Below are 6,431 nucleotides of genomic sequence, written 5' to 3'. Positions count from 1 at the left end.
AGCGCCACAATGTGGCCAAACTTAACCATGCTTTAGAGTTTAACTAGACTTAAATCCTTGAGCATGTGTGCCAAATTTCACAGATCAAGAGATATAAAAATGTGCCTGATATAGTGCCACGATATGAAGGTGCTTGCATATGTTGAGTCTTGACATTGTTTGCAACATGTGTACTAAGTTTTATTACAATACAACTATCTGTGACTGATGTATAGGCATTTCTGTGCGAGATCACGCCCATGTGAATGTTTATTGGTGACTAGCGGCCCTGTTGTTTGACATACTAGCCCGAACAACAGTGCGTTGAGAGACGTTGGTCCTTAGATGCCAGATATCATGTTTTGTGCAGATCGGTAATTCATTGCCAGAGGAGTAGCGTTTTAAGTATTTTTCACAAAATTCTAAATGGCGGAAAATTTATCATGGTGGACTTTATGGGTCCTTGAGGCAAATTTGCTCCTTGTGAGGAGAGGGACCTAAATACTAAAACAGGACTCTAGCTCAAAATGGATGAGTGGTGTGAACTTTCAAAGTTAGCATTTTCAGTCACTTGTTATAGCTCCACCATGTAGCCAATGGGCATGGTATTGCATGAGAGGGTGTGACCCATGTGCCTTTACCATCATGCCAAGTTGGGGTGGTCTAGGGCTTATCATCTCACGATAATTTGAATGTTATTTTCCTTGGGGGAAGAACCCTGTATAATAATAATGAACACCAGCAAATATAATAGGGTTTCACCAGCTTCTCTGCTGAACCCCTAATGATACATCCAATAGCCATGAAGCACGGTGAGCCCCAATAATAATAATAATAATAATTATTGTTATTTCCAGATCTACAGTATCTCTAATGACAGCATCATGGCAAAGTCTTCTGTTAATGGCCAGTGTGTCGCCCCAAGGGGGCATAGGAGGATAGTATCGTCCTGTTTAGCATCTGAAGAACATAAGAACCTAATCATAGGCATATTGATGGACAGCTCCGCCTCCTCACCATTATTGTAACATAGAACACTGTGGAAGTTTGCTTATCTGAGTAGCTCAGTACATTCTCATACAATGAGCACCAGAGCATTGGATGCCATTATATGTCTATGGGGTGTTGTGCTTCTTTAATGTAAATATATTTGTTTGAGTTAAACAGTATTCCGCCCAGATTAGAAGTGGTTTGAATGGCTTGGTTATCCCTCAAAATTATACATAGGCCCAAGCACGCATGGCAATCTGTGTCAGTTTTAGACTTCTTTAAGGCCATGTTTAATGGCTGCCATTGGCAGCGCCAGTGTGCCCATTTTACAGTGGCCCGACTGACCCTTTGCAGAACATCTCCATCTGTCTGGGAGCCAACGAGGGCATGCAGTAGCAAACCTGCCTGCAGGACGACAAACGAGAAAGAACTTTCTGATAATTACTCCGTGACATCCTTTAAACAGCTTCCAACTCAGAGGACAGTGAGATGTTTCTGAAGGTTCATTGAATTCGGAGCATGTTTCATGGATTGCGTCAGAGAGTGAGTCCCACAGGTTTGCTGTTTATGCTCATACAAGTTCTCATTTTTGGAATAACATTCACATTGAAGGGAAAACATTTGAGAGGATTTAGGCTGATAAATGTATTGTTTTGACATTGAGTTGTGTGTGCATTTTATCGAATAAGGACAACGTTTTGGTTGGGTTCATAGAGGGGAATACTGTAGCCAGAAATATTGCGAGCACAGTGTGGTCTGAAACAAGCCCATTGTTGGTGCAAGCAAAGTGCTCCATATATCACCGTTAGGAGCTGCCATAATAAATACCAGCCTGTGTCAACAGTGCACATAGACTACTGAGAAATAGAGCTCTGTTTACTCAAACACGCCATGGATTTATTTATAGCATCACAGTATACTGGACAGCATTTTGATACATACAAAAGTTATGAAAGTAGTTATGAACATTTGCGATATGAGTTGATATGCTATATAAACAGACATATTTTGTAAATTCATGTAGTGAGTCCCTATGTGTGTTTTGACCTTTAAAATGCCAATAAGGAACACCGCCTTGTTTTCCTTCATGCAGTTAACGTGTAAACACTAAGTAATCTCAATATGATCCTTTATAGCATAGTTGATATTTTCACAGAATTTATTTTGTTCATTTCATGAGTGCATTTCAATGTAGTTATTAGTGCAATCTGTGGTAACATACTCATCTCTGGAGGCTACCTTCAGAACCGCTGTCAGATCCAAGTCCATCTCCACTCATCAAATCAAATCAAATTGTATTGGTCACATACACGTGTTTAGCAGACTTATTGCGGTAGTAGCGCAATGCTTGTGTTTCTAGCTCCAGCAGTGCAGTAATATCTAACAAGTAATATCGAACAATTTCATAACAATACACACAATACACACACATCTAAAGTAAAGGAATGGAATTAAGAATATATGTACTCTGGGTTGACATCAGGGTCATGCTTAATGGCGCATTCCGTAGCAAAACATTTTGCAACAGAAGACAAATATCTGCATTCTTATTGGACACTTTCAGGTAGTACCGCTCCGTTTCACTCTACTTCAACAAGTTTTTTTTAACTACTGAACACGACCCAGTTTATAACCCAATACAACTAGATGCCCTGAGGGAGCTCATTTTATTCATGAGTTCCATCCATAACAGTCTAATTGATAAACCCATAGCTGTGAAGCACAGCGAGCCCCAATAATGTGGTTGTTATTATTTCCAGGACTGCATCTCTAATGACAGCATCATGGCAGACTCTTCCAACATCATTATTTGTACATTATAATACAGTATGTTAATGGCCATTGTGTCGCCCCAAGGGGGCATAGGAGGATAGTATCGTCCTGTTTAGCATGTGAAGAACATAAGAACCTAATCATAGGCATATTGATGGACAGCTCTGCCTCCTCACCATTATTGTAACATAGAACACTGTGGAAGTTTGCTTATCTGAGTAGCTCAGTACATTCTCATACAATGAGCACCAGAGCAGTGGATGCCATTATATGTCTATGGGGTGTTGTGCTTCTTTAATGTAAATATATTTGTTTGAGTTAAACATTATTCAGCCCTGATTAGAGGTGGTTTGAATGGCTTGGTTATCCCTCAAAATGTTACGCATGCCCAAACATGCATGGCAATCTGTGCCAGTTCCTGTTAGACTTCTTTAAGGCCATGTTTAATGGCTGCCATTGGCAGAGCCAGTGTGCCCATTTTACAGTGGCCTGACCGAATCTGTGCAGAACCTGTCCATCTGTCTGGGAGCTAACGGGGGTATGCAGTAGAAAACCTGTCTGCAGGATGACAAAGGACTAAATACCAGCCTGTGTCAACAGTGCACATAGACTACTGAGAAATAGAGCACTGTTTACTCAAACACGCCATGGATTTATTTATAGCATCACAGTATAGTGAACAGTATTTTGATACATACAAAAGTCATTTTTATTCAATACATACATATTTTCAGCAGAATTGTTAAGAAATAGTGAAGCTTAAACCATAACCTCTTTCAATTTAGTGTCCAAGAAGAAAAAGTAACGAGCTTTTCAAAAGACAATATTACCTTTTACATTTCAATTAGTCAGCATATCCCATTCATAGTCCTTCTCTAGGATAATAATGTAACATAATAGCACGCTCTATCAAAGTTAAAAGGAGCTCTATGACAATAAAATACTTCCTAGATCACATTTAGATTAATCTTCTACACCAGACAGTTGTTATTTAGCGCCATCATTACCACATAAATAATCTTTAGGATCGTGAACCCGAATGGAGTCTGTAGCTATTCATAATAACTCTACAGAAATCAACAAATTAATTACAACAGGAGTTAGATAAAGCTAACAAATATTGTAGACAGCCAAACTGACTATTTGCAAAAATAAACCTCCTGATGATTGGGAACAGATGTCTGCCGGTAATTACAAGTTAAACGAAGACAGAAGTCAGCTGTGTATCCCTGATCACTTTTTCACCTCATTTGATTTCTCAGCAATAACTGGCAGAAATCCATTCAGTTTCAAGACAGAACATATTTACAATAAGCAAAACCAGCTGAAGATGAAATGTTTCAGTCTGGATCAGTTCTTTCAGAGGACAGACGGATATCCAGACAGACTCTTGTCATGTCACAGTTTGTTTCACAAGTTGTGTACATTGTATCCTTTGAGTGGCCAGTCTTCCACCGGAGGTGAAATTTACCGTTAGGAAATATTTATCCGACAACCTGCATTTTAACATTGTCCCGAACACTTCTTTTGCCCTCTTCCTGAATTGTCTCCCCACAATGACGTACAGGAAAGGGTTGATGGCGCTGTGGGCGTACGCCAGGTAGGTGGACAGCTGTATGGTAATGTCCAGAATGTGACCCCAGAGGCATCCTGGCGTGACTTGGAAGTAATCCAGCGTGTCCAGGAAGCGCACCACCTGGTAGGGCGTCCAGCAGATGAGGAAGACCGTGAGGACAGTCAGGACCAGTTGTGTGGCCTTCCTCTCTGACCTCACCCCGGGAGTTTTTCTGATCTGACCGTCTTTCAGACTGGTCACGATGTGGCGGCTGCAGTACGACACAACTATCACCGGAAGTAGGAACCCAACCACGTTATTGGTGACGTTGCGCTGGATCTCCCAGTCCGGATGGGGGTAGGCCAGGACGCAGGCCATCACCCCAGCCTTGGCCACGTATTTCACCCTGCGGAAGACCAGGATGGGCAGACTCAGCAGGAACCCCACGATCCATATCCCCAGGCAGATGCGCTTGGCCCAGGCCGCCCTCCGCAGTCGGCTTTGGAACATGGGCCGGACCAGAGCCAGGTAGCGGTCGACGCTAACCAGCACCAGGAAGAAAACACTACAGTAATAGTTCATGGAGATGGCCACATTGACCAGCTTGCATATGGGCTCGCCAAACTCCCAGTGGTAGTTGTTAGCGATGGTGGCGGCCCAGAAGGGTAAACAGGACACCATGACCAGGTCTGCAGCTGCCAAGTTGCCCAGGTAGACATCAGCCATGGTGCATGGCTTCCTCTGCAAACAGAAGACACAGAGGACCAGACCGTTGGCCACAACGCCCACCACGCTGAGCAGAACCATGTAGACCGGCTGGTAGGAGGAAAGCCAGTCCCAGGCTGCTGTGTAGTTGGTACAGTTATAGGTGTCCAACTCGGTCCAGTCCAGCTTTGAGTCTGGGCCCTCAGTGGGTAAGAGACCCTCGGTTGTGTTCAGGAACATTGGGAAACTGGATGGAAATAATGTTTTATCTATGTCTTTTTTCAATGTTTTTTCACGTGTTGGAACAATCATTGAACTGCAACATCCTTAGAAAAAAGAGACAGCACATGAGAATCCACCAGTGGAGATTGGTGGGAGGAGCTATAGGAAGAGGGGCTCATTGTAATGACTGGAATGGAGTTAATGGATCAGAGTCAAACATGTGGTTTCCATATGTTTGATGTGTTTGATACCGTTCCGTTAATTACATTCCAGCCATTACAATGAGTCTGTCCTCCTACAGCTCCCCCCACCAGCCTCTGGAACCCACATAAGGAGTGTTTCCTGCTCTCTCTGGTCATACCTATTACTTTTAACAGTGGAAAAGTGAAATACTGGACATGAATAATGAGAAACTGAACCCCTCAAGTCTGCTAACTTTGTAAGTCGCTCTGGATAAGAGCGTCTGCTAAATGACTTAAATGTAAATGTAAAAATGCTAACATTAATAAACCTTGATTCATTCTGACAAGACAAACATAGTACTGCCATGACTTGTAAGTTAGTCCATTACATAACTGAAACAATAGCACATTTCAAAACAGTTCATATATGCTCAGACCTCTGTTTAGCTTCTGTGTGCTCCATGTTCATACAGTACTCATTTTCCTGACCATAAAAATGGCCCATACATTATATGTTGAGGTGTGTATCCACATTTTTGCTATTTCTAACTTGGATCTGTTACAATTCAGCCACTTTGAATCATCTCTCCTCACATTCTTAGAATAACTTTTTTTCATTTGGCCAACATTTTGTAGGCACCTCATCTAATAAACTTTCCGAACATGAAACATTGCTTTTAATCATAATGAAACATCATTTTCATTCCATGAAGATGCCAATTGGCTTTAATGTTAACTCACCTTATCTACAGAGATCTGTGGTCTCCTTCCTGATGTACACATCCTTTGTGTTCATTTCCCATGTATCATCACCATGAGCATCTCTCCTCAACTGAAGAGTGTTCTGAGAGGATGAACACTCTTATCTGAGCCGAACACAGATCATTACAATGTCGTCACTCTGCCCTCAAACAGAGACAATTTTTTCTCTCTATGTAAACCTAGTTCTGTCTGGCTCACTGAACAAAAATATAAACGCAACATGAAACTATTTCAAAAATGTTCTGAGTTACAGTTCATATAAG

General features: G+C 41.8%; 1 pseudogene; it reads right to left on the bottom strand.

Annotated features, from left to right (window-relative positions):
• Positions 1 to 3,412: 3,412 nt before the first annotated feature.
• Positions 3,413 to 5,307, bottom strand: LOC106608150 (B2 bradykinin receptor pseudogene; annotated as a pseudogene).
• Positions 5,308 to 6,431: the final 1,124 nt, after the last annotated feature.

This window comes from Salmo salar, chromosome 06, assembly GCF_965601325.2.
Source record: "Salmo salar chromosome 06, fSalSal1, whole genome shotgun sequence".
In the NCBI taxonomy this organism is placed as follows: Eukaryota; Metazoa; Chordata; class Actinopteri; order Salmoniformes; family Salmonidae; genus Salmo; species Salmo salar.
Note: the sequence above shows the minus strand (reverse complement) of the source record. Positions and strands in the feature narration are given on the sequence as shown.